Source organism: Dermacentor variabilis, chromosome 9, assembly GCF_050947875.1.
Source record: "Dermacentor variabilis isolate Ectoservices chromosome 9, ASM5094787v1, whole genome shotgun sequence".
NCBI lineage: Eukaryota > Metazoa > Arthropoda > Arachnida > Ixodida > Ixodidae > Dermacentor > Dermacentor variabilis.
In genome coordinates, this window is record NC_134576.1 from 154580611 (window position 1) to 154603299 (window position 22689).

The 22689-nt window shown below is 47.3% G+C and overlaps 1 protein-coding gene across 3 annotated transcripts in view; it reads left to right on the top strand.

Moving 5' to 3' along the window:
• LOC142557861 (leukotriene A-4 hydrolase) overlaps positions 1–22689 on the top strand; it is a 138287-nt gene that overhangs the window by 22343 nt on the left and 93255 nt on the right. The window lies entirely within an intron of this gene.

Consider the following 22689-nt stretch of genomic DNA (forward strand, 5'->3'; position numbering starts at 1 on the left):
GTTTTAGTATGAATACCATGATTGAAGAATTACATATGCATAAATGTCATGAAAAAGAGCACTGTAACACAATCTCGTAGACAACTGATAAAGTAACTGCGTAGATGACGTTAAGAACACAGTAGAATTAGTTAACTCGAATGTATATGAGGCAGAAACAGAAACGTAACTGTATGGCATTGAAAATGAAATGAAGGCACCCTGAAAGAATGGTTGTGAGTATGGACTAGGCATCAGTATTCGACAGAATGTAATCTTTTAGTTGTTTCTTGAATTCGTGAATTTTAAGTGTTTTTATGTATAATGGTAGTGTGTTCCAGAATGCGACAGATGAAAAATGGACGCTCTGTTTGCCATAATTAGTATGTATTTTAGGTAAAAGGAAGTTCCTATTTATTGCAAACCTGGTAATATTAATATTTAATAGAGAAGATTGTGGTAACAAGCTATTGCATCGTGTGTAATTGATTTGACGGAACAAAAAGGTACCAAGATTATATTTAACGAGTTGTGTGACTGTAAGAATGTGATTAGTTCGTAAAAGATATGAGGCGTTGTTGTTATATGGGCTAAATGTAATTATCCTAATAGCCTGATTCTGTAGAATTTGCAATGAGTTTAAATGGGTTACGTAAGTGTTTCCCCAGCAAGTAACGCAGTAATTAATGTGGGAATGAATAAATGAAAAGTATAATGATAGTAATGTTTGATGGTCAAATATGTTTCGTGCTGTTAGAAGTACCCTAATCTCGTAGGTAATCTTCTGTTTTAGTTCGGTTATGTGTTCAGTATTGGTTATGTGTTCAGTTCAGGATAGTTTTCTTCTGTTTCTTTGCTATCCTTTAGTCATGACATTAGCCTCTCTTCCTAGAAAGCATCATCCCGATGTTTTATTGTCAAGACAACAGGACCGGGACATGCTTGCGTTGCGGTGAATTCACTCGGACAAATAGGGCTTCATCCAGACCACACGCACAACCTCCGGTAGGTGCCGTCGACGCCTTGAGCAATGCGGACTATCTGGAGCAACCTCATAATTGACATCAGTGAGCCGCCGAAGAACTTTATACGGCCCAAAGTAGCACTTTAACAGTTTCTCCAAAAGCCCGCGATGGCGAATGGGAGTCCAAAACCAAACTCCCTCTCCAGGCTCGTAGGACACTGATCAGTGACTAAGGTTATAGCGTCTCCAGTCGTAATCCTGCTGCATATGAATACGTATCCCAGCAAGTTGTCACGCTTCTTCAGCACGCTGAGTGAAGTCTTCAGCATCCGTTTCGAAGTCACCGCGTTCGTGTGGCAGCATCGCATCTAACATAGGTTAATGATCATGTAGGAGACGGAAAGGTGTCGTTCGTGTTGTCTCTTGGTGAGCTGTGTGGTATGCGAAGGTGACGTATGGCAAGATTTCATCGCAGTTCTTGTGCTCCATGTACATGGAGAGCATATCCGCGAGCATCTTATTCAGGCGTTCTGTCAGTTCGTTGATTTGCAGATTGTACACCGTTGTTCGCCGGTGAGCTGTTCCACTTTGTCCACTAGCTCGGCTGTAAATGCACTTCCCTTGTCAGTTAACCCTTTGTGGGACAACATATATTTTTTGCAAGAATTATAAAAAATTTTTTATTACACTTGAAAATGAGGTGTACAGAAATGATTCTAAACAAATTTCACAGTTTTATTATGTATAGTTAAAGAAAAAAATGTGGGACGCATTTGTCCCATTGACACTAAATGGGAAAATGAAATGTGGGACGTATTTATCCCATTGACCTACACGGGTGCCACACTAGGTTAGTTCTGACTAACCACTTCATGGAATGGTCCAAAACAGGTCACACAAAGCGGGACTGAGCATGCCTTGCACAAGAAACTTGTTCGCACTTCTTTCCCCCTCGTGGAACACCAACGGCATCTGCGCCTATTTTCCACTTTCACAGGGTTGTGCTCTCTTCCCATGAACCGAACTTCATCCGATACGCCAACCATTTTGTGGCCATTTTTTCTACCCTCCTTGTTCATTCTGAACGGCTTCCTGCTGCCGGTGGTTCTGAATGTCTGGCCATTGATGAGTTCCCGTCCAAGAACCAATCGAAACCATAAGTAGGTCATTGGATTCACAGCATTTACTTGAATGAACGCGTTGACGATGGCTGCATCGAGCAAGAAATAAAATATTCTGTACCAGGACTTTTTGGACCTCCTGTCAGCTCGGTATGCATTGCGCTTTTGGTCGAATTTGTCGACTCCTCCCATCCAAGTGTTGTAGTCGGATATAGCCTTTGGACACTGGACGGAAACCGAAGACCCATTTGCAAGCTTGCGGACAACTTCTTCTGTGTCCTTTGGGTGGTGAAAATTCGATAAAGCATGCACATTTTTTGTGTCACGCCACTGATATGCAACAATGCTTCCTTTTGATCGCCAGATATATTCTCCTTTCTGGAGTTTGTTGTCCATTTTCAATTCATCAGGCAGATCCTTCCTGTTTGTCCGGACTGTACCAACAGCAAGAATTCCTTTCTGTGCAAGGTCCTCCATGAGGCGAGTGGAAGTGAAGAAATTGTCAAAGTAGAGTTGCGTGCCAGGCTCAACGCCTTCTACCAGAGACAATACGACGTACTCTCCAAGTGCTTGGTTGGCAGGACGCTTCGCATTTTTTCCTTCATACACCTGAAACGCAATCAGGTAGCCGGTTTCTGAATCGGCCCGGCACCACACCTTGTAGCCGCGTTTGATGGGCTTCATTGGCATGTATTGCTTCAGAGACGATCTTCCTTTGAATAGGATCATACTCTCATCTATAGCTTGATAAGCCGATGGCGTGTACTCTTTCTGAAAACGTTTGTTCAGAGCATCGATGAGAGGGCGTACTCTTGCCAGCCGGTCATATCCATCTTCGCCTCTTTTTTTTTCTTTCGTGTTGTCACTCAAATGCAGGCAATTCATGATGGATTGGAATCGCTTGAACGACATGACTTTTGAGATTTCTGGTGCATTGAAAAAGTTATCGCTGCTCCAGTAAAGGTACAGCTGATGTCTCGGGTTTACACTCATGAGAATCAGAATGCCGAAGAAAGCCCGAAGCTCATCTAACGTGATCGTTTTCCATTTTCGCCGGTTTTTCTGTTCTGCAAAGCGGTTTGTTTCCTCTACAAGGAGCTGCATTACTTCGTCGTCGAAGTAGAGTGAAAAAGCTTCAATCGGTTTGGATGGCAACTTTTGTGACATCTCAGGATCCCATGTTTTTGGGACTTGCAGAACATGGTCTGGCTCGTCACAACCCCATGTGCCCGGCGTTTCTTCCTCATTTTCCACGATGTTGTCGCACAGGTCTAGCGATCTTTTCCGCCTCTTTGTTTTCTTTTTTGTATAGGTTGCCTTGCGTTTTGCCTGTCTGCTCGTTGACGCAGCTATTTCATCTGCACTGGCATCCTCATCTGTACAATGAGGCGCAAGCTCGGGAATGACATTCTCGTCTGTGCTTTCCCCATCCGAATCATTGGAGTCCGGATCGTCCGATATGCTAAAATAGAGCTCGAGAGCTTCTTCTTGTGATAGAAATCGCTTGCCTGCATTAGAAAGCAACGACAAGTTCTAGATCAAATAATTCGAAAATTACCGCTCAAAATTCTGCCATTAGGCTTAGCAAAATGTGCAACTTTTTTCAGCATGGTATTGAAAATTTGCATTTATCTCATTATATGTAAGCTCAAATCTCAGAAACAAGAGCTGATTTTAATCCAGGGTTGTTTCTCTGAATGCAGAAAAAAGGAATTACTTACCAGGCATGTTGATTTTCTTTTCTGCCGGATCGCATATAGTCGAAAACTTCCAATGCATCAGAAAAAAAGAACGAAGTTTCAAGTTCTGGACTCACTGCCTCATCTAGTGGAGGCTGCTGAAACTATATTTAAAAGAAGTACTGAAACCTCTCAATAGGTGGTAGCACATCACAAGAATGATTCCGGTTTCCTTCTGCTTCGTACGAGCCCTTTAGAGTGGAGCACTATGTGGGACGTATGTGTCCCACTGTCCCACAAAGGGTTAAGAGCTGCTGGAGAACTGCTGGAGCGCCGTGCCTGGGTACAACAGTCTCTATAAAAAATCGGGCTGCTTCACTTGCCGTGCTATGCTCCAGAGCCTTGGTTTCGGCGTAGCGAATAAGGTAGTCTGTGGTTACGATAATCCATCTGTGACCCGCAGCTGAAGTTGGGAATGTGCCTAGAAGATCCATTCTAACTTGAGCAAATGGAGTTTCGGGCACTTCAACAGGATGGAGGAAGCCTGCTGGTAAACTGCTGGCACTTTTCGCTGCTGGCATTTGTGGGGGTTCCACTCCGCGTGCGGCTAGGGCTGAAGGCAAGCTCCGGATCTAGCCCCACGCAGTCGCTTTGTGTTACTCCCCAACCCGTAGCTCGGGAATCGCGGCTACGTCGGGTTCGAACGAATAAGGCAACCAGCGGCATCAACCGTAAGAACGTTTATTGCTACCGGCAATAAAGAACACTGGCAGAGGGACGTTCTCTCTGTAATAGTAATAAATAGGCTGGCCCCGTTGCCCGGGATAGTCAGGCAACGTGGTCACTCACGGGTTGCGGCAGGTATACTCCAGTCCGGCAGGTTAGGGGTCCGGCCTCAGAGAGAGAGGGTCTCCCCCGGTCGTGCTGTTTTGTACCTTTTTACCTGGGCGAGGGGAATGTCCTCGCTCGTCAGCTATCTGCCCGCAAGAGCGAGGGAGAATTGGGAGAGGGCATAGTGCGCCTCTCCCCTGTCTATGCCGGCTCTCGACGCGACGGCGCGGGGGAAGATGGTCGCGTGTGCTCCCCACACATTCAAGGCACGTTCGAATGTATTGTTGAACAGTCGCCATGAGTCTTGACCATTAATATTTTTTTTCTCACCCTACAGAGAGTTCGTGTGTAGCCCAGATGACCAGATGTTGCTTCATCATGGCAACAACATGTCGTCCCAACATCTGAGAGGTGTTGGGACGACGACTAAATGGGTGTTTCCGTTCAGAGAGAAGTTTGCCTTATACATGACGTCGTTATGCAACCAAAATGATGGTAGTCCTCCTGCAAAAAGCCTTAGGACAGCGGAAGTGTGACCCTCCAAGAAACTTATAATGGGTTGCAATTCTGGGTTGACGCATTGCTGCTGTGCGATTATAGCTGTGTTGACAACTCCAACAAAGGCTGCATTGTCGTCATCTTCCACATTGGCAGATTCAAATGGGGCGCTAGAAAGGCAGTTGACATCCGCATGCCGCTTTCCCGATTTATAGACAATAGCCATGTCAAATTCTTGAAGCTTAAGGCTCCAGAGTGCCAATCGTCCTGATGGATCCTTTAAAGGGAAGCTGAAAGGTTTTCCAGAAAAAATGAGTGAACATCTGTACATAATGGTTTTCAATCCTCTGAATTCGAATATTGTATCGAAATTGAGCGAAAGAAAGCGCTAATATATTTTATTTCGACGAAAAGTGCAGCAGCGGACACGCCCAGCTCGCGCGTCTCGTTTCCGCCTGTGATTGGTCGGGCGCCTCGTGACGTCAACACTAGTGTTCGTCTGAACCGACCGCTGCCGCTACACATGAAGCGCGGTGCCAGGTAGTTTGGTGCTGTTTTTCTGACACGGTAATGGAAAATTTAGAGAGACTGCGTTTTTCTGAGGAGTTCGGCGTTACTCCCTACATGTACGAGCCGATTGCGAAGAGCCGGCCTCTCAAAGAAGCAAACGATGCTGGTGCGAGCAGTGCTTTCGACGCGAACGAAAGCGAAGTCTTGCGATCTCCTCGTGTTGAAAATGCTCTTTGGTGAGTATGTTTTTTGCAAAGCGATCTAGTGATCTCGCCGATCTTTCGCCGATCTAGTGAGCTTGTTTCCAGTCAAACAACTGTAGTGTTCTGTTCCTGCATGCCTCCTCGTGGAGCGTAAGCGGGGATGCGATCGTCGGCATTTGTGCGCTGTCCAAAGCTGTCGGCAATCTACAAAGACGGTTTAAACGCGTGAAAAGCTTCCCGGTTCATGCAGTACGTGTAGTGACCTTCATCTGTGCGCCATCCGCACACTACTCGTAACCAAAGTCGTAAAGGCGGCGAATACCGTCGGCTACGTGAGACGGTCGGTTTCTCGCTGTGCGCGCGAGAAGGGGGGAGCATCCTGGCGTGCGCCGGCTTTCCAGCACATGCAAACTCTACATTTGCACTGCGTTATGGTAGCTGCATGCAGGCTGTTTTACAACACGTGTGTATTCATAAGGCCTTCCAACACCAGTTATCATCAGTCAGTCCGCACTCGTGCCGTCTTTGTTTTCGTTGCTTCAATCTTTTCACGCTGCATTTAGAAAGCCTGCTAGTGGCAAGTAGTCCTCTCTCATTCTGTGGCCATATACAGCAACTGCGCAGGCCGAATTGCAGGGCTGGCCGTATACATGCTGCATGCTTGATAATGTATCAAGCTAAGGTGCACTTGGTATTTTGATACTAGTTCTTTGCATGTGTTCATGAGTGCAAATGCTTCTTTGGTAGTCTTTGATGCCATTTTAAACACACTTCACTTTTAATAGGTGTTCGTGCCATCACTGTATCCCAATGAACAATGATGAGGACTGCTGCTGCTGTCAAGAAATTAATGAAATTACTCAAAAGCAGAAGCATGCACAATGCATCACAAGGTCACGAAAATTTAAAGACGTTTGTCTGAACAGGACTGTGCTTGAAGCTTCTTGTCTTGTGGGAAGTAATGGAAGACAACATCGTCGCGGCCGCTGGTGTTCATGCAACTGTAGGCTGCACAGAAAGCCGGCATGATCAGCCCACCACTTCAGTTGATGCTGCGCACGTTGACTACCACTCTACATACACGCAGACGCACCAACAAAGGAATGCAGGGTCGATTGAAGCAGATTACGATGGCAGGCACGCAGAAACAAGCACGGTCAGGCACGGTCGCGGAGGCTGCAAAGAACGGAACACTAGTGTCGACGTCACAACACCGCGGTTTCCGGTCTCCGCTCGCATCGTCAGCGTCAGCAGCAGCGCGCGGCATTCGACGGGGGGCGGAGCTACAGCGCAATTTTAACCGACGATTACATCGCTCCTAATTGAAAAAAAAACCCCAAATTTTACCTACATGGTTTATAAGGTTCCCGCATCCGTATATGAGCGTCTTATTGAATTCGACAGACTCTTCAGCTTCCCTTTAAGTTAATCAGCCAACAAAGGCGGCGGTGGTCCCTGACAATATTAAAGGAGCGGCCGTACAAATATGGGCGAAATTTCATAATGGCCCACACCACCGTAAGGCACTCTTTTTCCGTGGTGGAATAATTGGCGTCCGTACGGGAAAGGGTTCTGCCTGCATAAGCTATTACTCGTTCAGCGCCGTCTTGCCACTGCATGAGTACTGCTCCTGAGCCAACATTGCTGGCGTCGGTGTGAACCGCTGTCGGGGTGCCTTCATCAAAATGTCCGAGGACTGGGAGCTTTTGGAGGCGTTGCTGCAGCTCGTTGAACACTTTTTGCTGTTCTTCACCTCATATGAATGCGACGTCTTCCGTGGTGAGGCATGTCGATGGTGACGCAATTCGTGAAATGTTCCGACTGAAGCGTCGGTGATGGGCACACAGTCCTAAAAATCGTCCAACTGCCTTTTTGTCAGACGGTGCTGGAAAACTTGCAACAGCAATTATTTTGTCGAGATCAGGCTGTACACCTTCATTGCTGACCACATGGCCGAGGAAGAGAAGCTCTTCAAAGCCAAAGTGGCATTTTTCCGGCTTTAGCGTGAGACCGGCAGATCGAATGGCTTGAAAAACTGCATGTAGTTGCCTCAGGTGCTCGTCAAAACTTAACGTTACAGCGCAAACACCTAAGACAATCTACAAAAAGAAAGACATGACACACACAGCGCCAGTGTATGTCATGTCTTTCTTTTTGTGGATCGTCTTAGGTGTTTGCGCTGTAACGTTAAGTTCACAATTATGTACCAACTAGGCCGAAATGAAGTGTTGCTCATCAAAAGTTGCAGAAAATACAATCACATCGTCCAAGTATACTAAACACATTTGCCACTTGAGGCTTGAGAGTACTGTGTCTATTAGCCGCTGGAATGTTGCCTGCGCGGAGCGCAAGCCGAAAGGAAGTACCTTAAATTCATAGAGGCCGTCAGGTGTCACGAATGCAGTTTTTTCTCGGTCTCTCTCGTCAACTTCAATTTGCCAGTACCCGCTCCTTAAATCCATCGACAAGAAATAATGGGCATGTCGCAGTCTATCAAGGGAGTCGTCTATACGAGGTAGCGGGCAAATGTCTTTCTTTGTGGTTTGATTGAGCTTGAGGTAATCAATGCAGTAACGTAAGCTGCCATCCTTTTTGTTTTTTACTAACACCACTGGCGATGCCCAAGGACTCTTTGATGGCTGAATAATGTCGTCTTCCAGCATTCTTTTGACCTGAATTGCTATGGCTTCGCGTTCGCGTGAAACCACCCGATACGGTTTCTGCCGTATGGGCCTAGCTGCGTCATCAGTGATAATTCGATCTTTGGTCAACGGCGTTTGACCAACTCTCGATGTCGATGAGAAGCAGTCCTGAAACTGATGTAAAAGCTCCAGGAGGCTTTGTTTCTGCGCAGGGGGTAAGCTTGGGCCAACATCCATGGTTAGATCTCGAGGCACGGGAGGCAGGCTGGTGGAACCCTCTTGCTCCATTGTGAAACGGTTAGTGAACTGAGTGAACTCCTCGACGTAAGCGACTGTCATACCTCTTGGAAGATGCCAGCGCTCATGGCTAAAGTTGTTACGAGAATTTCTGTGTATCCACATTTAATGTTGACGAAGCCTCTTGCAATAGATATGCCATGGCTGAATAGCAGTGCTGGAATTTGTTCGGCGACAGCGTCGGAGTTGCTCGGCATGTCGCATGTCACTGACAGAAGGGGCATGAGCGCGGGGGGATAGTCACATCATCATCGGCAACGCATAAAGATCTACATTATTGCTCTGTACAGAGGAAAACTGAACCTGGGCCCATGCTAAATATGACCGACCTGTCTGGAATGTTTATAATGGTGTCGTATTCACGCTGAAAATCCATACCCCAAGATCAGGTCTTTACAGCACTCCAGCAAAACGACAAAAGTAGCAACGAAGGCTGATGCACCAATAATAATTCTAGTGGTAACTTTGCTGTGCGCGTCATCAACTGGCCTCCTGCAGTTCTTATGTGGGGACCCGTCCATGAAGGTCTATCTATGTAAATGATGAGGTTGGCGTTAACAATTTCCAGTGGAGTCGGCGATGTATTGTCTGGTTGCACTGATGACGTTGGGGGTGTTGGAGCATCTTGACGGGCGGCCACCTTCACCCCAGAAGTCTCTGCTTTTAGTTTGCCTGACAAGGACTAGGGGACCTGCCCCAGACTGCATCGGCGTAATTGCGACGGTGCGGTGAAGTGCTCGGTGCAGGTGATGGAGAGCAGGATCGACGATACGGTAGAGTGAATGGCTGTGCTGGCGTGGATACGCTGGTGTCGCATCGCATCGGTTGTCCCAACGAGCGCGAGGGAAGGTGGTTGCAAAGGTACGGTATCCCGGGTCATGATATGGGCAAAAACCGTGAATGTGGCCGGCTTCCCCGCAATGGAAGCAAAGTGGACGTCGGGCAACGGAGCGTCACAAGTCCGTCTTGTGAACAAGTGGTCGATTGATGGGCGGCCTTTACGACCATGTAGGGGTAGACGGCGTAGGGTAGTAGGATGGTGTTTCCACAGGCACATTAAGCTGCCGGGTCGACGACGGCGGCATGGGATACGAAGGTGTTAGCGACTCATAAGGAAGGGGCAGAGACGACGAGCTGTGCAGCGTGGGGGTTGGATGACGAATGGCCGATGCATAGTTTATAGACCACTGTTCTGGTAGTGATTTGGTCAAAGAAAACGCCTGATTTCCTGCCATACAACCTCTGTGACAGAACCCACCACATATTATCCACGGCCACATTAGTATCCACATTAGTATCCACGGCCGGAACTGGTTGTGGGTTCAGACTGGAAGTGCCATTCCGCAGAGGAGTCCCGAGCATGAGGTGTTGAAGTCCAGCACATTCACCAGTACGCAGGATGCAGGTTGAGGATGCGAGAAACAAAACCAGCTCTGTATACAGAGACCACAAGAGCTGACGCGCCAACTTTGTATTCTTTCCAAAAAGGAGCCTGGTTGCTGCTCATGTCCCTCAATTTGTTTCCCGCTGTTTCTTTGCCATCATTGAGTCGTGACAATATATAACAAGCATAAGCTGAAATTAATGAGTTCACAATGCCAAGTTTGTACTACAGTCCGCAGTTTCCGCAGTTTCAAGTCACATTCACAGACAAAAGAGATTTTATTTATTTATTTACAGTACACCCTGCAGTGCCGAAGCATTACAGCAGGAGAATGGGTACAGTGGAATCTCGATGATACGAATCTCATGGAGTCACGAAGAATATTCGTATTAGCCGAAATTTATCATAAAAACAATTAAAACTAGCTAAATTAAAGAGTCAGAGGTGAACTCACTCAGGCACACGTACGTAAAAAGCATTATTTCTTGAAGAAAATGGTATCTAATGACCTTCTGCTTCTTTTTCTTTGTCAGGTCACTTAGCAGACTTTTTTCAAAACCATAAACATGCTTGCACGTGTCGTCGCTGATTTTATCCGCGGCCACAGCACGCCTCAGAACTTCGAGCGCGTGCAGCGTTTCAGCCGCCGGTGGTGGTCCTTCGCCGTCGCCCACGTCTAACACAAAGAACGCGGCCCGAAGCACAGCAGCTACTCCGTCCGATCGCACGCGGAAAAGCACAAAGGCAATAAAAGCGCCACCACTTCAAACTCTTCGCGCCCAGTCGTGGCTTCCGCGCTGTCCGGCGCCGCGTCCGCGCCTCCGCACCAAAAGAGAAGGGGAGAAATCGCTTGACTACGCGCTGTTCTCTTTCGCGGCCGTCGGTGGACCGGCGCTCGCAGTGGCGTCTGTCCGTGCGCTGGAATCGTGCCAACTGTGGCCTCTCCTCCGCGCAGCGACGCAACCTCTTCCCGTCCTTAGCAACCGGCGCGCCGGTGGGGGCGCAGCTGTGCATAGCAACCGTGACGTTACAGTAGCGGTAGAGCGAGCGTGCGCGGGTCGGCGGTGGCAGCTGCACCGCCACCCCTTCGCCAGATGTCTCGTTGCAGTCGAGTGAGTACAATGAGACGCATCGCTCCGAAGCGGCCCAGTGATTCCGCGCCAAGCGGTTTGGGGAAGCGGCAGCGGACGCCGGATTTCCCCAACACCAAACGCCAGAAGAACAAGGAGCGTATGCGCATGCGACGACTGAACATGTCACCAGATGCGAAGGCAAGGGAGGCAGAATGGAAATGCCAACAGCAACTGATTAGATCGCCGGGTACCAAAGGCAGGGAAGCAGAACGAAAGTGGTAGCAGCGACAGGCAATATCGCTGAACACCAAAGCGAATGAATTGGAGTGCAGACAGCAGCAGCGACTGGCTATGTCACTGAACAGCAAAGCCAGGAAAGCGGAGCGCAGACGGCAGCAGCGTCTGGCTTTCACCAAGCACATTTTAGAATTTCCAATCTTCGGTAATTTTCGTATCAACCGACGTAGGTCGAAAATTGATTCGTAATAACCGTTCACTAGCACATTGCAAAGTAATGGGGCTCGGCCGGAACCACGGAAAAATTCATATCATCTGGAAATTCATATTAGCCGTGATCATATCATCGAGATTCCACTGTACAACATTAAGTGACTAGCATGAGAATATAATCATACAAAAGGGAGGGATGACAAAGGAGCAATGCATCAATATGAAAAAAGAAGTACATGAATAACAGTACAAGAAAAAAAAGTTCATTCAGCCTGCATTCGTTGGTTTGGAAGAAGATTGCAATTACAAATTATTCATTAGTCTTAAAAATGCATCCCGAGGAGCACTCACAACTTCAACTGGCAACTTATTCCATTCAGAAATACTGCGGGGAAAAAAAACTTCATATAGTTCGCTTTGCTGGAAATTTCACGTATTTTGAAACTGTGGTCTCTTCTGTTTGAGGTATAGTGGGGGGCTCTTAGGTATTTTAGCTTGTCAATGCCTTTCGCGTCAGTGTATATTGCTTGCAGAAGTTTCAGTCGGTGCTTCTGGTGTCTTATCTGTAGTGGCTCTAGTCCGATGAGTTTCTTTATTACTCTTATGCTTGCGTGTCTGGAGCACTGCCTTGATATAAACCTGGCAGTGCGGTTTTGTATGCCTTCTAACTTATCAATCAGGTACCACTGGTGGGGATCCCACAAGGCGGTGGCATATTCTAATTGCGGCCTTACCAGCGACTTATATGCTATGGTTTTAAAAATCTGGGGGGCAGTTCTAAGGGTTCGTATAAGTAAGCTAAGCATTTTCCCGGCTTTCCTGACGGTCATATCAATATGGCTGGAAAAGGACAGATCAGCAGTTAGATGAACACCTAAGTATTTAATTTCGTTAACCTTCCTGAGTATGGAATCTCCCAGATTGTAAGTAGGTTCATTAGTGATATTAGATTTAGTGAATGGCACCTGGTAACATTTATCAGTATTCAAGCTAAGTTCCCAGTTTTGACACCAGGAGGCTATGCTCTTGAGGTCCTGCTGGAGTACGTCTATATTATATTGATTGCGAATGGATCTGTAAACAACGCAGTCATCTGCGAAAAGTCTAATTTGTGAGGAAATGTTTGAAGCGATGTCATTGATGTAAATTAAAAACAGCAGCGGCCCCAGCACAGAGCCTTGCGGCACTCCAGAAGTGACTTGGACAAAACTAGAATTCTTGCCTCCTATAACTACGCATTGTATTCTGTCGTTCAGGTAATCTTCAATAACCTTCATGACTTTCGCATCCAAATTAAGAGTGCTCATTTTATGTATTAACAGGTCATGTGATACGGAGTCAAACGCTTTGCGATAATCGAGAGACTGCATCTGTATGCATTCTTTTTTCAGCAGTATCTGCAAGCTCATGAAATAGTTCTATCAGCTGAGTGGTACAGCTCACGCCTTTGCGAAAACCGTGCTGATTTGGAAAGAAAAAATTATTTCCTTCTAAGTGCCTTATATTGCTACGGAACAGTAAGAATGCAGGAAGAATTGGTCGCTGGGCCTTACGCCTCCAAGAATATTCGTATAGTGTCACCTACAAATCTGGCCGACTACACAAGGACGCTGACTGCCTCTCTCTCGCTACCCGGTAGACGAGCCTGACGACGCCGGCAGTAGTATCGCCAACAGCATTTTCTCTGTGTCTGCTTTCGCTAACATCACGGATGAGCAGTACCGAGACTTATCGCTGCGAGCACTCATCGAGCGTCTGCGCTGTACACCTACCGACGCATCCGTTTGCCGATATGTCCTCCAGGGCGGCATTCTGTACCAAAGGAACTTCCTCCCTGATGGATCTGATCTTCTTCTTGTCGTGCCAAAACATCTATGACAGACTGTGCTCTTTGAGATGCACCACGCACTCACTGCAGGACATCTTGGGGTAACCCGCAGGTACGACCGCGTCCGCCGCCGCTTCTATTGGCCTGGTCTCACTCGCTCCGTCCGACGCTGTGTTGCTGCCTGTGATCCCTGCCAGCATTGGAAAACACCTCAAGTGCTACCTGCCGGTCATCTCCAGCTGATCACCGTCCCTATGGAACCGTTCTTTCGTGTTGGATCAGACCTCCTCGGTCCCTTTCCCATGTCATCCTCTGGGAACAAATGGGTAGCCGTCGCAACTGATTACGCCACCCGATATGCTATCATGCGGGCTCTCCCTACCAGTTGCGGCACTGACGTCGCAGACTTTCTCTTGCGTGACATTATCTTGCTTCATGGCACCCCGCGACAGCTGCTTACTGACCGTGGTCGTAACTTCCTCTTGAAAGTTATCGCCGACATTGTGCGTTCCTGCTCTATTCAACACAAGCGGACTACCTCATACCATCCTCAAACCAATGGCCTGACAGAGCGGTTAAACCGTACTCTTACCGACATGCTGTCCAAGTACGTTTTGAAGGACCACCACGACTGGGACGTTGCCCTTCCTTACGTCACCTTTGCTTACAATTCTTCCCGGCACGACACCGCCGGATTTTCTCCATTTTATCTACTCTACGGTCGCGAACCGACCTTGCCCCTTGACGCGGTACTTCCTCCTGCTGCGACCTCAACAACCGAGTATGCGCGTGACGCCATCGCCCTCGCCGATCATGCACGCCAGCTTGCCCGTGCTCGACTGACGGACTCGCAAACCACGCAGCAGAGTCAGTACAACGCCCGCCACTGTGACGTACAGTTTTCACCTGGTGCACTCGTGCTCCTGTGGTCGCCCTCTCGTCACGTCGGACTTTCCGAAAAGCTCCTTTCGCGATACACAGGGCCCTACCGCGTGCTGCGCCAGGTGACGCCTGTGACGTACGAAATTGCTCCTGTGAGCTCAACCTCGTCATCTACTCTGGCGTCTAGTGATGTCGTGCACGTCAGTAGGCTCAAGAGCTACTACACTGCTTCAGAGTCCGGCCTTTAGTCGCTCCGGGACGGCGCTTTTGCCGCCGGGGGTAGTGCTACGGGGTAGTATTTCCAATGACGAAGAGCCGAGCAGGAAGAAGACGAAGACGACGATTGGAAGCTAGCGCGGGCTGTTGCCTCTTGGTCAACTGCGGCGTATCGCCTTGTAAATATACTTGTAAATAGCTTTTCGTCGGTGTCTTCCTACGTAACAATATTGCTCCTTCGAAAGCACGCAACATGGCAAAAAAAATTAATTCAACAAGAGGCATCAACTACATTTGCAAGCAGCATGTCCACAAATGCGTTTACACCGGTAACTGACTCCACACGAAAGGAGTTGAGATGTGCGTTTTTGTGAAGAAGTCATCTCTGCCTGGTGCATGCATAGCTCGTACAGACCTCAAGTATGTTAGTTCTACGCAAATGTGTGCCTGCCATAAGTCTGCGCACTGTACCAACAATCACCAACGGGGATATTGTGCGGCACAGTTCTGAGCCTGTTCATTCCACTGTAAGGTAAAATGCAATGCTGCAGGGTGACAGCAATCATGAGGCTGTGTTTCTTGAGTGCATGCTCGTTGTCGCACATTATTCATGAACCATGTAACAGTGATTCTTGTGGGGATGCGAGACTCTCACGTGTCCCCTTATATGTTGTTTTCCCGCATAGCTCCTGTCTCCTGTAATCCGGCTTCGTCGCATGGCTTTACCGCTGCGGTTGGTATGCTTGCAGGGTAGTACGAGAGATGGCACGAGTGTGGCTCTGCTAAAGCCACCTAATGGAGGGGTTACTTGGGCGCAAAAAGAAGGTTCTTCCTCTTTGGCTCCGGGTTGGCAAGGGACGTGTACATTCTGCGGGTGCACCGATCCATGCTTCTGCGAGACCGTCTCACGAGGCCTACACCAGAATGACGAACTCGATCGTTCGAATATGCCATCGTTCGTGTGACCGTACACATAAACGACTAGGCATTGGTGTCCAGCATGGGGCGAACATATTCGCTCGCTATCTGGTCGTGGTGAGTCGGGCTTCCTCTATTTGTCGCGTGCCCATCGGCACGTTTTGCAGATAGCAATTCCGCTAGCAAGCATTAGTGTGCAAAAGGTGCAATAACTGCCCTTGTGATTGTTTGCACTACTTTGTTGTCGTTCCTTTGTCCCAAGAGCACGAGTGAGAACCTCACATTCTTCAGAGCGCAGCTAACATGCCTCGAGTCGTCGTGCCCACTACTCATATAAGCTTGCTGATGATGCTGGTCGCTGTCAATAAAGCGTGCAGTAGGCATGTACAGTCTCCGTATTTCAGATCTATACGCATTGTGAACCGTCGCCCAACGTATGGACGGTAGTGAAGGGATGTTGCCTGGTAATGAATTCCAGACTTCAATTGTTGATGGAAGAAAACTGTGTTTAAACGAATCAGTGTGGCCAAAAAAGGTTCAGATATTTAGAGCATGGTGACTCCTCGTACATGAGAGTTTGGAAAAAGTCAAGTAGTTATCTAGAGAGAAGAGGTGAGGAGAGTTTATTAACGTGTGGAGGAATTTTAGGCATTCAAGTTTGTGACCATCTGCAGGAGGGTTGAGACCAGGGAGGGGAAGAGAATTAGACGGTGAAAATTCCTTGTCATATCTCCTACAAACAAAATGCACTGCCTTCTTTTTTTTTTTTTTTGCACTGATTCTAGTTTTTTGTTGCCACCATGTTTGTATGGGTTCCATACCGTGCAGCCATATTCGAGGATGGGGCGAATGAGAGTTTTGTATGTAAGAAGTTTCTTGAAGAGCAAGACGCAGCATGCGATGTAATTAACCTAGTCTTTCAAGGGCCTTGTTAGAGGGCAAATGAATGTGTTTTGACCATGACAAATCATGTGTTAGTAGGATACCTCAATATTTGAATTCGAAGACCCTATTTAAAGTAATATTGTTAAAGGCGTAGGCAAAGAAGGAAGGGTATGAGCGTCGTGTAAAGAACATGTAGGCCATTTTAGAAAAGTTGATATTCATTTGCCATGCTTTGGACCAGTTACAGAAGTCAGCAAAATAATTGTTAAGGACAACATGATCAGTAGGAGATTTAACTGTATGATATAAAACGCAATCATCTGCCAAAAGGCATATTTTAACTGAGGTGTGTAGGGGGAGATTATTAATATAAAGCAGGAATAAAAGCGGACCCAGTACTGAGCCTTCGGGAATCCCCTGATGAAACAGGCATCAAGAGTGAGTTAGTAGATTTGAAACATACATGTTGCGAACGCTGGCACATACATTGGCACGAACTCTGGCATGTGCATTCCCATCACTAGCCCATTATTGGTGGTTAAAAATTCGTATATTGGCGCTCTCTGAGCACTTCGGACAGCTAGCGCCATTTAATAAATTAAAGAAGAACTATTTTATTAGCTTTGCTTTTTTTTTCCACCATGCAGGGATTTTTAAAGCACCTTCGTAGTCAAGGTGATGAGCACTCGTAGTTTCATAGATGGCACCAACGTCTTGTGCCCCTGCTCCACGGAAATGGCATATTTTGATGGATTCTGATACACCTCGGCTCAAATTTCCGGGTAATAGTAGCAGAACAGAGTTGGTAGGTGACTTTGAGTCATCAGAGTTCAGTGCAAACTGTGAAAATGCGTCAAGCCACCCCGTAATGTTAACAGGCATCGGCCTGCAAGTTTCACTTTCTTCTCGGACCATTTCATTGCTGCCGCCTATTGATCTAACGATATCCTCCGTGTTCTAAAAGCTAATATTTGCATGGTGTCAACGTTATTTGGGTGGGATCATTTGCTGGCAGCTGCACAGAGAGTTTAGTTTTGTGCGGAATGACAGCAGGCAGTGGACCTTGGCATTGCACGCGAGGGTGCTGCGCAGCGTTTCATAAGAGCCATCGGTTTCTTCCTGTTCTTCACTGCTGAAATCTTCAGAGAGAGACGCGCAACAGCACAAATAAATATGCGTGGATGCATATTTTCAAGAAATCTTCATACAGCGAGAGAGATGGATTGTGGAGAGAAGCCACACAGGAGGAGATGCACAAGCTTATCAGACTTATCAGACTTATCAGACTTATCAGGCTTATCAGACTTATCAGTATACATGGTAATCGTGCAAGTCCCACACTTGCATTGTTACTGGAACAAATGGAAGTTTCAGGGCTTCTGCCTACAGGAATGCCAAGAAATTGGTTCCAGGTGTTGCTTGCCTTCTCGAGTGTGTCTGATGCTGAGCAGACTGCCGCATCTCATGGCAAGCTGCATCGCATATCTTCTCTGCTTCAGCATATCGATTCATCCGTGCTATTTTTTCAACTACATCGGAACCTCTCCATCAATGTGAGAATGGCCAAATGGAAAGGTCGGTTCGGAATTCAACTTTACATGTGGAACAAAGTGATCAAATGGGGTTCCAAATTATGGGTTTTGGTAGATTCAGGAACTAGGTACACTGTTCAGTCCAGCGCATAAACGGGAAGACATGAAGCGCCTAGTGTGCATGGTTTGGCACTCGATGTTGTGACACGGCTGTGCGAAAACTGTGTTGATCAGGACTGCATCATTTCTTTGGTCAATTTCTACAAATCCACATCTTTGTTTGTGCATTTATTGGAGTGCAAGATGCTTGTGGCACAACACGGACAAATCGGTGTGGCCTTTTGAGTGAACTCAGACACCCAGTGGGAAAAGCATGCAAAAAGAGGTGATGTTTGCTGGCTGCGGGAGCAGGATGTTTTATACCTGCAGTGGAAAGACAGGCGGGTTGTGGACATGATGTCAACAGTGCACACAGCAAACAAATTCATGCTTGTAAAGCGAAGAAAGAAAGTAGGCAATAAGTGGACAGAAGTATCCCTGAGGAAGCCGGTGTGAACGAATGAATGCAGTGTGGGAATGCTAGGAATAGATAAATCTGATCAACTCATCGGATCCTACAATGTTCTATGAAGTCTGTGCGCTGGTGGAAGACCTTGTTTTTCCACAGTATAGATATAGCTTTAGAGAAGAGCTTTCTCTTTGACGAGCATAATCATCTTCATCTGAAAGTGCCAGAATTGTCAAGAAGTTTATGCTTTGACCAGTTTGCATTCACACTGTAACTAATCGAGCAGCTGTTGGCATTTGATGAGTGACATGTTGCGGACCCTGAAGTTGCTCTTGTTGTTCCCTCTAGAAATTCACATCAGGGTCAACAGCACAAACAACAAAAAATTGAGATACAGAAACTGTAAACTGTTAAAAGGTGAGCAGAAAACAACGGTTTTCCGCAACATATGTGCAGAAAACCTCTGTCTCACTTGATTGATGAACTGCTTTGCAGGGTGGCATGATAGGCACTAGGACTAGTGTTTTTCTATGTCTCTGAAGACATTTTGTACATACAGAGCTTGTTATTTCAAATTTCTTAGAGCGCAGCTCTTAAGCGGCCGTTCCTGCGGTGAGCGTTGGTGTCAGTCTTGGCATAACTGAGTGAGCAAGAACAACAGCGAAGGATGAAAGAGCAAATACTGAGTGACAGTTGAAAAAAGACGTGAGCCGGGAACGACTGACACCAATGAGAGCAGCCTCTGCAGTGACGTCACGGAGTAAGACATTTAGGAGGTGAAACTCCCGTCAGCTCGAGCGAGTGCGGGCGACCAGATAAGGTCACAATTGTTGTATGCACCGACGGGGCCGTATACAGTGGTGGCGCCATGTCAACGGTGGTAATTTCTTTCCAAGCCGCCAGGCGCCGCCAGCACGATAACAGCTCTGCGGGCTTGTGACCTTTTCTTGTCGCCGCAACATATGTGCAGAAAACCTCTGTCTCACTTGATCGATGAACTGCTTTGCAGGGTGGCATGATAGGCACTATGACTAATGTTTTTCTATGTCTCTGAAGACATTTCGTACATACAGAGCTTATTATTTCAAATTTCTTAGAGCGCAGCTCTTAAGCGGCCGTTCCTGCGGTGAGCGTCGGTGTCAGTCTTGGCATAACTGAGTGAGCAAGCACAACAGCGAAGGATAAAAGAGCAAATACTGAGTGACAGTTGAAAAAAGACGCGAGCTGGGAACGACTGACACCAATGAGAGCAGCCTCTGCAGTGACGTCACGGAGTAAGACATTTAGGAGGTGAAACTCCTGTCAGCGCGAGCGAGCGCTGGCGACCAGATAAGGTCACAATTGTTGTATGCGCCGACAGGGTTGTATACAGTGGCGGCGCCATGTGGCGCGTCGTAGAAGCCGCAGCGAAAAAAAAAAAAAAGCAGCGATCGCGCAGGCGGATCCGGCGCGCTCTCAACGGCGGTAATTTCTTTCCAGGCCGCCAGCACGATAACAGCTCCGCGGGCTTGTGACCTTTTCTGGTCGCCGCAAACAGCGGAGTTTCCACTCCTAAATGTTTCTTGCTCCGTGAGTGACGTGCACATGGAAAACTGGTTTTATGCGGACCCATTGTGTGGAGCACACGCGCCCGTCTTCCCCCGGTCGTCGCGGTCGCATCGAGAGCCGGCATAGGCATGGGAGATGTGCACTCCCTTCCATTAGGGAGTATTGTAATTGTCTGTGAATTTTTTATGTTCGTTTTGTGCGAAGCAGCATTGACATTTTTATCAATCTTTTTCATTTTTGTTACAATCTTTTTGTTTAAGTAAGTTTTTCATACTATATTTAATAAATATATTGTTTGGGGCTAATATCGCCGGATAATTTCTTCTTCTATAACTTGATACCATACACTTTTTAAATGTCAAGCATCTTCTGCAGCAGGAAAAAAAATTTTCTATGACTACCCGAAAACTATAAATTTTTCCACATGCAGGGAAGTGTTAAGCTAACCCGCCTCTCATTGGCAATATTTTTCTCGGTCCTTCAAGTCAGTCGCAATAGTAACGATGCAGAAGGTGCAATTTTTGCAGTGTCGACTGTGCTAAATTGTGTAGTTTCTTTTTCTGCGACCTGCCATTATTATGAGCTATGGCAATAAAGCTGGCATAATTTGAAGTCACAGCCTGTGAGTCGGTCTTTGGTGACTTGATGGCAAATATGGTGCCGTCAATGACTGCAGGTTATGAAACTCGTAATATTTTTAATGCTGATGAGGCTGGTCTTTTTTACAATCTGCAGCCCCCAAAAGAAGCCTTTGCTTTAAGGGCAATTCTCGCCGAGGTGGCCAGAAAAGCAAACAGCGAGTAACAGTTTTATTTTGCTGCAGTGCCGACTGCTTGGAGAAAATGAAGCTGACTGTGATCGGTGCATGCATCAGAATCACTACTCCTTCAATTGGCCGGTCATATGCCTTTTACGTACAAGGCTAACAAGAAATCCTCAATGACGTCAGCAATGTTCCTTGAGTTTTTGATATACAGTCGAACCCACTTATAGCAATATTCAAGTGCCAGAAAAATTATATTGTTGTAACCAATATTTGTTATAACCGGGTTGCATGAAAAAAAAAATCAATATGGCAGATGGCGTAGCAGTTCCCAGAAAACTATAGAATGGTGGGGATGCCAGTTCTCTCCCTCACCACCTTCCTCCATCTGGCTTCTGATTGTCTCAGCTTAACTGTTTAACTTTGTTTCCTGCATGCTCCAATCGCATGTTAAAAAGTCGCGGCTTTCAGCATTCAAGACTGGCACTGCTATAACTGCAAAGAGGGGTCATGGATGGCAAGTAACATACGAGCTCTGCCTAGGCATCGCCTTGGTAGAGCCAACAGGCACCTTTTAAAAAATGCGGGACAGTTGCCGCAGCAGCAACTCGGCTTAAGAAATGCTGGGACGTGATCGCCACAAGCATCTTGCCACGTACTTCCCACTGGCTTGCACGAGAAAACTACTGGTCCGTCAGCCTTGCTTGCTTTACACGAAGCTTGCCGACATCGTTCTCCAAAGGATCCAGGTGCTCCAGGTAGTGAAGCACAAGGTCCCTCGCGAAAACAAACCCATGAGGGACTGAATCACCTACTTCCTACGGGGATAATGTTGAGGCAGCCTGCCCTACAGCGTCAGCACTGCCGTCATGGCTGTCATTATCACTATGCGAAGCAAGCACGCTCGTGATGATCACCTCATCGGTTAGAAGGACTTCATTTCCAAATCTATAGCAGTGCGCTTCCTCTTCACCGGCAATGTCGTCCATTGCCGATGATCAGCAGATGGCTCAGCCATCTTCCGTTTAGGTGGCAAGTTGAACGAGGCTGAGAAACAATGTGGCCAGGAATGACTTCAATGCAACAAACAAAGACAAGCACGAATAAAGAGCCAACTCTAAGGGTGTAGCCATAGGGATGGCCCAGTGAGCGATCTGGGAGCAGCGCCAGCAGTGCAGTTGGTGCAGTCCATTTGTGTTTCGAAGGGTGGTGCAGCACAGAGCTATGGGCGCAGCCCATTTGTGTACGGAGGGGTGGAAGGGCAACGGGAGAGATGCGCATGAGGCTGACGTGCATCTCCCGTGGAGAGAAATGTGCAGCGGCAGTTGCAGTGGCGGGCGATCATGCAGCGACTCGCATTTTGCGTTTTCTTTTTTCTTTTCAAGGATTTCGCATTCCATTACCTTTCGGCGGCACGAACACCCAGAAACCAGATTTCATCGTTATAACGGATAATACGGCATGAGAACATTGTAGTAAGCAGGTTATTTCCCCATAAAGAACGTACAAAAGTTGGTGCTGCAGCAGCTTTTCACTGTTATAACTGATATTGTTGCGCGAACGAAGGATTAAAAACTGGAGGCTATTTACAAAGTATATTTACAAAGGATAACTGCAGCGCTGGCCAGTTCAGCCGACAGCTCGAGAGCCACAGAGCGTTCGTCGTCTTCGTCGGGGCGCTCGCATGCATCGTCCACAAGAAACACGCAATATGCATGTATCATTATCCCCGGTTGCAGAAGCACTGTCCCGGTGCATCTAAATATCGGTGATAACACCGGAGTAATGTGGTTTAAGGCGTGCGACATGCACGTCAGTGGAATTCGGGGCAGATGAGGCGCTGGTACTGACTGGGGCGATTTCGTACGTAGCTAGAGTCACGGCATGCAGCACTCGATATAGGCCTGTGTACCGAGACACGAGACACAGGCCAACGTGACAAGTTGGGGACCACAGGAGTGCCAGAGATCCAGGCGAA